The following is a 10,237-nucleotide window of genomic DNA, read 5'->3' as shown; positions in this document are numbered from 1 at the left end:
CTGCTGTTGTCGCTGATAATTGTTCACATACTGAACAGATTCGTTAACAAGAGAACACTGATCCGTAGCATGAGAACATGCACAAAGCTCACAGACCATAGCTATCTGATTGACTCCATAGGTAGCTAGAGAATCGACCTTCATAGACAGCGCTTGGAGCTGCGCTGCAATAGTTGTAGCTGCATCGACTTCCAGAATACCTGCTACCTTCCCAGGCATCATCCTTTGAGTTGGGTTTTGATGCTCATTTGCAGCCATAGTCTTAATAAGATTATAAGCCTCAGTATAGCTTTTGGCCCACAAGGCGCCTCTAGCTGCTGAATCGAGCATGGGCCGAGATTGAGCCCCCAAACCATTATAGAAACCAGTGATCACCATCCAATCAGGCATTCCATGATGTGGACACTTTCTCAACATCTCCTTATAGCGCTCCCAAGCTTCGCACATAGATTCTGTAGGTTGCTGCGTAAACTGAGTAAGAGCACTCCTCATAGCCGCAGTCTTCGCCATTGGATAAAACTTCACCAGAAACTTTTGCGCAAGATCTTTCCAAGTAGTGATGGACCCAGCTGGTTCAGAATGTAACCAGTCCTTAGCTTTATCCCTCAAAGAGAATGGGAAAAGCCTCAGCTTGATAGCCTCATCAGTCACACCATTGTATTTGAAAGTACTACAGATCTCGACAAAATTCCTTATGTGCATGTTGGGGTCTTCAGTCGCAGCACAACCGAAAGAAACAGAATTTTGCACCATCTGAATAGTGCCCGGCTTGATTTCAAAGTGTTAGCCTGAATAGCCGGATGAAGAATGTTTGACTGAATGTCATCATATTTAGGCCGAGAAAAGTCCATAAGAGCTGGATCTTCTGGAACAATACGATCACCCATGATTAAAGGTTCTTTCTGCTCACTTCCTGAATCCGAATCTTCAAAATCTATCTTCTCCGGAATATCAAGAACTTCATCTATCTCCTCAGTTGTATCTAAAGTCCTCTTGCGAGTACGAGAACGAGTTTGCATAAACGCTCACTAAAGTACGTGAAACACAACCGGAAACAATAAGTACACACGTCTTAATCACTGAGTCCTAATGACCAATGATGGTAAGTACATAAACTAAACAAATACGCCGAGTCCCCGGCAGTGGTGCCAAAAACTTGTTAGGGCGAAAACACGCGCTAATAACACACGCAAGTATACTCTTTCGCAAGTAATATAAAATACTTTCTAGTTCGTTCCCACAGAGACTCAGACTAAATATTGTTCAATTAACTCACTCACCAATGTATGATTACTTCTCAATGTTAAGACAATAACACTTAGAGTTGATTAACTAATTATTAACTACAATTAACTATCGTAATTACGCACTTAATTAACACTTAAACTAACAATATTAAAACACTCATGAGATCACAACTTCATTACTACTTCCTTCAATAGCTATTGTTATTACCCTTAGTATGCAACAATGATGATATTAATCGAATAACACGAAACTGATAAAAGCCAACTTTCATTGTACAAATACCATTCTACCAAACATCCACAATTAAGATAGAAGTTGAATAGTCATCAATTATGTTGAGTCCCTATATGTCTACAGAAATTGACAACATAACGATTTAAGCACAAGTTATTCCTTTTGATTACACAGGGCGAATAAAACTGTTAGAGTTACCTACTAATCATGCATACTCGTACATGAACCTATGCTAGCATGGCAAGTTCTAAATCTCAAGATCCACCGTCGCTTCACAAGAGATTAACACCCTATCTTATATGTTCGCGACGCACATAAGACGAATACGCACAACCAATACTAGATATCATACAACCATCACACACTAAGGTATTAAACAACTAACTAAAGAATTCCATAGTAAATCCGTTACGACCCCATGATCATGATTAGCCCATGTTAGCACTCATCATCATCATGGGTTCATATAAAAACATGATAAATAAACACAATAGAATAATAACTAAAACTACTTATATTAAACTAGAGTACGTCACAAGAGTAAATAGGTTCAAAGTAAAGAAAACTAGCATCCAACGTTACAACGAAATAAAGAATCACAAGAAAATATGCTTCCTCTTCGTTGCGGTGTGCTAAAACGGTCTTCTTCCTTATCTCCTCGCTCCTTGATTAATACTACGATCCAACCTCTGTGAAACGTCTCTGAAATCTACTTATATAGGAGTCCCATAAAACCCAGATAGCTCAGAAGTTGGAAGCCAAACAGAAATAGAAGTCTAAAATATTTATTCCGAAGTTACGACCCTGTTTTGCTCCGTTTCTTCACTGAAATCTGCTCCTATCTTCCCACTTGCAATGCTAAACACATGCCAGGACTTATTATTGATGAATTCTCTCCCGAAATGCAACTAATACCCTGAAATGCACAAACACTAGAAAAACACATCAAATACACAAAATACTTGATTTCAAGACACCAATTTAAGCTATTATAAGACGTTCTAAGTGGTATAAAATGCCACTTATCACTATCACAAGATGATGGACTTTGTGAAGAATTGCAAGCTTAGCTATGCCATGCTGGAATCACCCACAATCTTTTGTGAAGTTGTTGAAGAGATGTGGACCACTGCTACATAAAACTCAACAGATAAGACAATCACACTCACCATTAAAGGTAAAAAATTATGTATCAATAATGATGTTATAAAAGCATGTTTCAAGATTCCTGATAACACTGCGACCTCACCACACACTGACACTGATATAATCAATATGCTTAATTCCATGAACTATGCTCTTTCTACCTCAAAGTTTAGTGACATTAGGAGACTGGGCCTTAGGAAAGAATGGAGTTTTATGTGTGATATAGTGACAAAGGTCTTTTCAGGAAAAGTCAATAATTTTGATTCAGTCAATATCTCCATGCTTAACATGCTCTACATGCTAGTTACAGATAAATTCTATAATTTCAGTGACCTTATTTTGTTTGAGTTAGGTTTTAAACTAGGAAAGTAAAATAAGAGAGGTAAGAATGTGTATTATGCTAGATTCTTTATGATGTTAGCTAACCATCTCTCTGAGGGTATTGTGCTTGAGAACCCTAACAACAAATTAGATTGTTGGGTTCAAGAGAGAAGGCTCATTGCAGATTTGAACTGGGCCAATCATCACAAGGAGGTGCCACTGTTCTATTTCCCTGTAATGGAAACACCTCAGGTAAGTGAGGTAAGTTCATCTATTCCTACCACTATTCCAACCTCACTAATTTCTTTGAGTTCTAGTATGGCTATGGCAACTGTGTCAATGACCCAACAGTTGCCTACCCAAGCTACCAAACCTGTAAATATTTCAAAATCCAAATCAAAGAAAGCCCCCTCTGGTATCTCTCAAAAGATGCCAGTTGCAAAATCCACCAAAACCAAAGAGGGGAGTGTGCAGGTGGGTAAGACAGGTGAGGGAAGGGGTGAACATAAAAGAAATCCTAAGGATAAGGATGGAAAGTTGAGCGGTTCCCAGCCTAGCCACACTGCAGTTTCCCGACAAATTGCAGTGCTTAAAAAGGATAAAAGCTCATTTCTAGCTGCATCCTCCCAAAAGGATGTAGTTATTGAACAAATCTCTCAACCAAGAGCACAGACCAAGAGGGTTAGGGACACAAGCTCACCACAAACTTATGCTAGAAAGAAGAAATCTAAAACCTTTGGGGATGCACAAGATACACACACTGTGTAAACTAGTGCTAAAGACACAGTCACTGCACCTTCAAAAATTCAGCTTGATGTGACTCCAATAAATATGGAGTCACATCCAAAATCTCTAGTAATAGAAGCACCTCAAACACCAAACTCACCCACAAACTCACTGGATGTGGATATGATAAACACATCAATTACTGATTCCCTTTCTTTAACTTTGTTGGGGAAGCCAAAATCTAGTGCAAGTGAGCATCATCTTTTTAATGATTTGTTGGCTCACTTGCCCATTCTTTCAGGAACAGTTGAATCATCTGTGCCCAAAATATCTTCAATCAGCATAGATTCCACAATAGTTTCCATTCCTAGTTCATTCATTTCTACTCACTCGACGGATATTTTTTATCTGTCGAGTAATGATTGTATCCCGACGGATAAGCTTAATAGCAGTTATCCGTCGGATAGCAAAAACACTCACCCGATGGATATCATTCATCCGTTGAGTATCTCTGCACAGCTTCAAACTTCATTTATTTCAAGTGTAGAAGAATTAGTGGTTGTACAGTCACTATTAGAATTGAGAGAGAAGAGTGTTATGAGTGAGAGTCTGGGTTGGTCCCAGGAAAAAGGAGAGGAAATGAGTGAAATTATGCAATCCATTTCTTCAGGATTGGCAAAAGAAAGTGAGAGGAGTCCCACCTTAGATGGTGAAGGTGAGGGTGTGAGGGTGGGGAGCCAGGGTGAGACCCTGATGCAACAAAAGAGAGAAAACGAGAGAAATGCAGGTACTGGAGCTATAAGGATGGATGTCATTGCTAGTGAGTTAAGGAATGTCCAGGATGCAGATAGAGAGGGACTATCTCAGCAACCTAAAGCTGTTATAGATTCCACCTCCCTTGATGCTGAGGCATTTACTCACCCTGTTCCAGCTTATCAACTTCTAGCTGAACAGGGCAATGACAATGTAGAAAGGATGCTCAATCTGGTGCATACCACACAGTCTATTATAAAAGCTAAGGATGCCATCACAGCTTTGCCCTCTACAGCTGGTTATGTGGATTATGAGACTGGTGGCTCAGCTGATTTCTTTGGTGATGAAAGTGGGGATAGTGAAGATGAAGCAATGGACATAGGGGGAGAATTAGGTTCCAGTTCAAGATCAGATATGCCATCATGGGCATTCAAAGCATTATGATGAGCACTACTTCAAGATAACCCTGATCCAACAAATCATTCAGATAAATACTACTCTTCAAACCACTTCAAATGCCAACACCAAGAAGCTCCTTTAGGCACATCTAGCCTCTCTACAACTTCAACAAATTTAAGGCTTCCAACATGTTAGGGATGTAAACACCATCAAGGGTGATATTGAGGAGATGAAGAAGGCCATTTCAGACAAAATGGACTCTAAGCTTCCATAAGCTACAATGCTTGACATCAAGAGGCAATTAAGAAAAAAATCTGATCTTGCAACCAAGATAGATGCATTGGATACAAGAATGTCAGCCATGGAAGCATCTTTAACAGCCATTCATCTTCATCAAGCCCAACAGACAGATTTACTTCAAAAACTGGTGGCAGCTCAAACTCCTTCCTCCAATCAACTTGATGATAACAAAAAGGGGGAGAAAAGACCAAGTGAGGGGGAGAAGCTTCAAATTCAAATCAGTAAAGTAATTGTGCCTTCAATTACTATTTCAAAACCACCAGTTACAGATAGTATAGATCTGATAAATGCGGCAGCAGCCAACTTTAGAGCAGCTGAAAAGAAGAAGTTGAGTCCACTCAACTGGGAGAAGATTGATGAGGATTTAGAAAAGAAGTTTGATCTAGTCAAGAAGCCAGTGAAGTCAGCCATCCATCACTCTCAAGTTAAGCAAATTTCTGTGAATGAGATGAGCATGGACTATCTGGAAATGGGACAGTCATCCTGCATCAAATCTCTAAAGGCTGAAATAATTCTGAAACCAAGGGTAAATTATCCAAAATTATCATTGAAGAACCCTTTGGATACTGTGTATGAGACACCTAAGCCTGATGAAAAGAAGCTTATGTCAAGGTCAATTGCTTTCTACAAAGATCCAGCTGATTCACCTTCCAAAAAGAGAATTACTAAAATTTTCAGAAATGGGAAAGAAATTTGTGTGGTGGCTGGACATCCTCAATTTGCTCAAGCAAAGAGAGAAGAAAAGGCTAGATTGAAGCAGGAAAAGAAGCAAGCTGCTCTAGATGCTAAAAAGGCTAAACAAAAGAAAGAGCAAATTACTATCTTGGCCAAGCTACATGCTGTAAATTCATCACAACAAATTCCTGCTCAGCCATCTGAAATCATTGAATCTCAAGATCCAAAGAAGCAAGTTGAACAACAGAAGAAGTCTCCAAGAATCAAGGAATTGGCTAAAAGAACCAAAAGAAAAATGGACATTGTTGATAAGGAATTGGAGAATCAGTTTCCCAAGGAGTCCACTCCAACTACAACTCAAGCATCAAAACCCTCTGTGGTATTTGAAGATATCAAGGTGGTGGATCCTTACAGGAACATTCATGGTGAACCTATTGTGCCTAAGGATGAGCCATTAGAATGGGACAACATACCAATTCCTGACTTCAATTTACCAATCCTCAGCAAGCCAAAAAGAACAAAGTCAAGAGCAGTCAAGAAAGTGAAGTTGTCACCTCTCAAATCCAAGTCTTTGGTCAAAGCTCAATCTAAAGTCAACAAAGGAGATTGTATGTACTTGTATGACATCAAGGAGTTTTCTGATCTAAATCTCTATCTACATGAACTAGATGAAGTGAGAGGAATTGATGCATACAGAAACCTACCTGAAAGGTTAATGTTCAAGTACAAGGGAGGAAAGGAGATTCAGTGGCCACTTCACAGGATCCTTCTAGAAAACCAAGTTGTACTGATTAAGGTTTATTCATCTTTCAAGAAGAACTTTGGGTTCAATATTACTGCAAGAAGATAGGTACTGAAGAAGATTGAAGAACTGAGGAGTGTTAGAGCTAAAGATGCACTCCCAAAGACTCTAATTATCCCTTACAAAGGGAGAAGAGTGCATCTAAGGCCCTACTGGCTGATGGAGTTCATGGATGACAAAGGAGTGAGAAGATTTTTCAGATTAGAAGACCAATTGAGCATCTCTAGCAATGAGACTCTCTTGGAAATGCAAGAAAAGCTAAATCTCTCAGAATCTGATGAACTGGAATTCCACAGGCAGCTCCAAAATCAAATTGAAGAAAACAACAGGAAGCTTGGAAAGAGATCCAGACCTTCAATGAACTAGATAAATCTGCTCAGGCTAGAGGAGCATCTTGAAAATGACTGTGAGCAAAACTTTGTACATTTTGTTAATTGAAGCACTTTTCAGTATTATCTACTCTCTTTTAAAGTTATATTTTTAAGGTGTTTTGTTATCATCAAGTATCTCTTAATTTATGGCTAGAATTCCAGTAGACATAAATTGGGGGAGATTATTGTGTATATGTTGTGTACTTGATGATTTCATGAACAAAACACCTTGGTAGATTTTACTTAATGAAAATGTAGCACTCGACGGATAAGGATTATAGTCTCGACGGATAACTCATTTTAGTCCTGACGGATAATGACTTATTATCCAACGAGTGAGTAGCTTATGTAACAATAAGTCTGTAGCACATTTATATATACACATTGTTTAGAATCTGTAGTAGTACTTAAGTCATGTTGACTTTAACTAAATATGCAGAATAAGTTGATTAATTGTACATAGATGATGTCTTATAATTCTGCATAAATGAAATGGAGTCAAGTGCCTGATTGCTACCCGACAGATAAACAACAATGAATTCGACGGATGACCAACAACCCGACGGATGATCAATAACTCGACGGATGATCATAAACCCGGCGGATAAAGAATTCAAATATCTGTTGATAGTGACAACACAATCATATGCGTCGAGTGTATGCAAATGGAATGTGGTAGCCTATTCAACTGGGTTTTCGAGAACAAAGAAGCATTGCCATTTCCATGCTATTATGAAGATATTCAAAGATGCTGGAATAGAGTAATGAAGTAGGATTGTATTAGACTTGATAGTTTTTGTTTTATTATCATGTCTTATTACTTTGTAATCTTGGTGATATATAAACCAAGAAGCAGCAATAGAATAGGAACTAAGAAACTACGCAACCAAGAGAGAAACATTTGTAAGCTGTATTATTAGCATTTCTCTCATTCTTAGTTATTATCATTTTGTAAGCAGCTGTGAGCTTTTTGCACACAGAGTTTTCTCGATATATATTATATATCTCTGGTGGAATCATTCAAATCCACCAGAAAGTTTTTAAAGACTCTTGTTTTTAATTACTTGTGTTTTGATTCGTTTCAAGTATTTATTCCGCATTCAGCTAATCAATTCACACTTATACATATATTTGAGTTAGAACATTTTTATTAAAGAAAAAGTTTTAAGAATTCCATTCAACCCCCCTTCTGTAATTCTTGTTACATTGTTAAGGGACTAACATTCTCGATAAGTGATTTTTCAGACTTCTCGAAGGATTATTGACAAGCTTCATTATGACTTATCGATAAGTCATTGTAAAGATCTCTATTAGTGTTAACTCACAGAGTTCTCTATAAGTATGAATTTTAGACTTATCAACAACTTAAAACTGAAATAATTTGATTTAATAAATTATTTTGGTAAAATGCTTTTGATAAAATATTTCTAATTTTATTTTAATATATTCAAATAAATTGGAAACAATTCAGTTCATTCAAGATAAACTGGGTATTTATTTGACATCTCGATAAGTCATTTATCAGTTCTCGATAAGAGTCAGGAAAATGAATATCAATATGTAACTATTCTCGATAAGCAAATCCCCAATATTTATTTTGAGTTCTCGATAAGTCATTTACCTTTTACGATAGATACCCAGACATCTCGATATACACCTACGCCTTCGAGATCTCTAAGTGACCTAATTTTTCCAATTCTCAACCGCTCTCTCGTTTCAAACTCTTTCTCTCTAATTTTTATTACCCACTCAAATCTACTTCTCTAAAATGGCACTAAACAATGTTAGAGCTGTAATCCCCAAGGAAGGAACCAACTATCTCGCTTTTACAGATGCTAATCAAGCTCCTGAAAGCTTCAAGGGGTTTGTTAAATTTTTTTCTAAGACTTATCTTGCAGGAGCTCTGACTGTTAATCCAATCCTCTACTTGGATGTTCAGCATAAATTCTGGAGAACAGCTGTGGTCAAAATAGTTGGGCATGAAAACTCAGTCTCTTTAGTGGTGAACTGCTTCATTGTAGGCCAACAGATGGAGTTTAATGAGCAAGATGTGAACCAGACTTTGGGAATTCCAACTAAGCAAATGGTAGAGATTCTTATTCAACAGGAGCTAGCTGATTTCATGGACGTCATTAATTACAGTGAGAAGATCAACCTGTCCAGTCTAAACAAGAAGAATCTGAGAAGGGACTGGTCATTCTTATTTGACTCCATCATAAGGGCCTTCACTTGTAGAAAGATAGGTTATGACAACATATCAAGTATGGTCCAGAAGCTGGTGTTCACCATGGCTCACAAAAGTCACATTAATGTGGGCTTATTGATCCTGGAAGAACTTAGCACCAAGCTCACAATGCCCCTAGCTACAAGAGGTAAGGAAATCTTCTTTCCTAGGTTGATAATGTCCACTTTAAATCATAAAGTTAAGGATATTCATTTGCTTAATGGTATAAATAGAACACTAATAGGAAACTGTAAACAAATGTCCAAAGTTCTATTTAGCTCACTTATTACAAAGAACAGGGTGAAGGTAGGTCTCAAAATGACCCCATTCATGATTGAGAAATTTAGGACCTATTCTTACCCCATGCCTGACATGAGGTCTAGTGCTATAACATCTAGTTCAGTTATGGCTCTTGTCTCTGTGGAAGAACAAACACAGGACAACCCACAGGGGCCTTCTCAAACTGAGACGCTTCCTTCTGTACCACTAGAAGCTAGGTAACCAACCACTTAATCCTCTCAAAAGGCTTAAAAGAGTAAAAAGAAGAGGAAGCAGGCACCTTTGAAAGTAGTTAGTGAGAGTGGTGATGATAACACATAACCTGATTCTCACCTAGTCAGAAAACCAAAGAAGGTTAAGAAAGCTGAGTTGACCACTCAATTGACCACCTCTATACCCTTTCAACAGGATGCAGTTGTAAAACAGGGAATTAAACAGACTCTAGAGACATCCTCTCAACAGGATGTCTCTATTGAACAAAGCATCCACCCTAATGCATCTTGTAAAGAGTCTGCACCAACACTTGAGCAAACTCAAGTGTATGAAAGAAGAAATAAGGATGGCACACACACATAGATCATATCTTTTGAGGCTCCCTCATCTATTCAGGGGGAGCTGCCAACACTCAACTCTGAAATTCAAAATTTAATCTCTCAATTTTTTTTCTTTATTCAATCAAACACTTGAATCTGATTTTCAAGTGTTGCCAACATCATATGACATGGTTCAAGAGACTGTGCTCACCTCCCAGGATCCAAA

General features: G+C 38.1%; 1 non-coding gene across 1 annotated transcript; it reads left to right on the top strand.

Annotated features, from left to right (window-relative positions):
• The first annotated feature begins 388 nt into the window (after positions 1-388).
• On the top strand, positions 389-495 carry LOC141722147 (small nucleolar RNA R71). The gene has a single exon (XR_012575175.1). It is a non-coding gene; the product is annotated as a small nucleolar RNA R71 (small nucleolar RNA).
• Positions 496-10,237: the final 9,742 nt, after the last annotated feature.

The sequence above is a fragment of the Apium graveolens genome, chromosome 4 (genome assembly GCF_009905375.1).
Source record: "Apium graveolens cultivar Ventura chromosome 4, ASM990537v1, whole genome shotgun sequence".
Taxonomy (NCBI): domain Eukaryota; kingdom Viridiplantae; phylum Streptophyta; class Magnoliopsida; order Apiales; family Apiaceae; genus Apium; species Apium graveolens.
The sequence above is the reverse complement of the archived record's forward strand: the minus strand, read 5'-3'. Positions and strand labels throughout refer to the sequence as shown.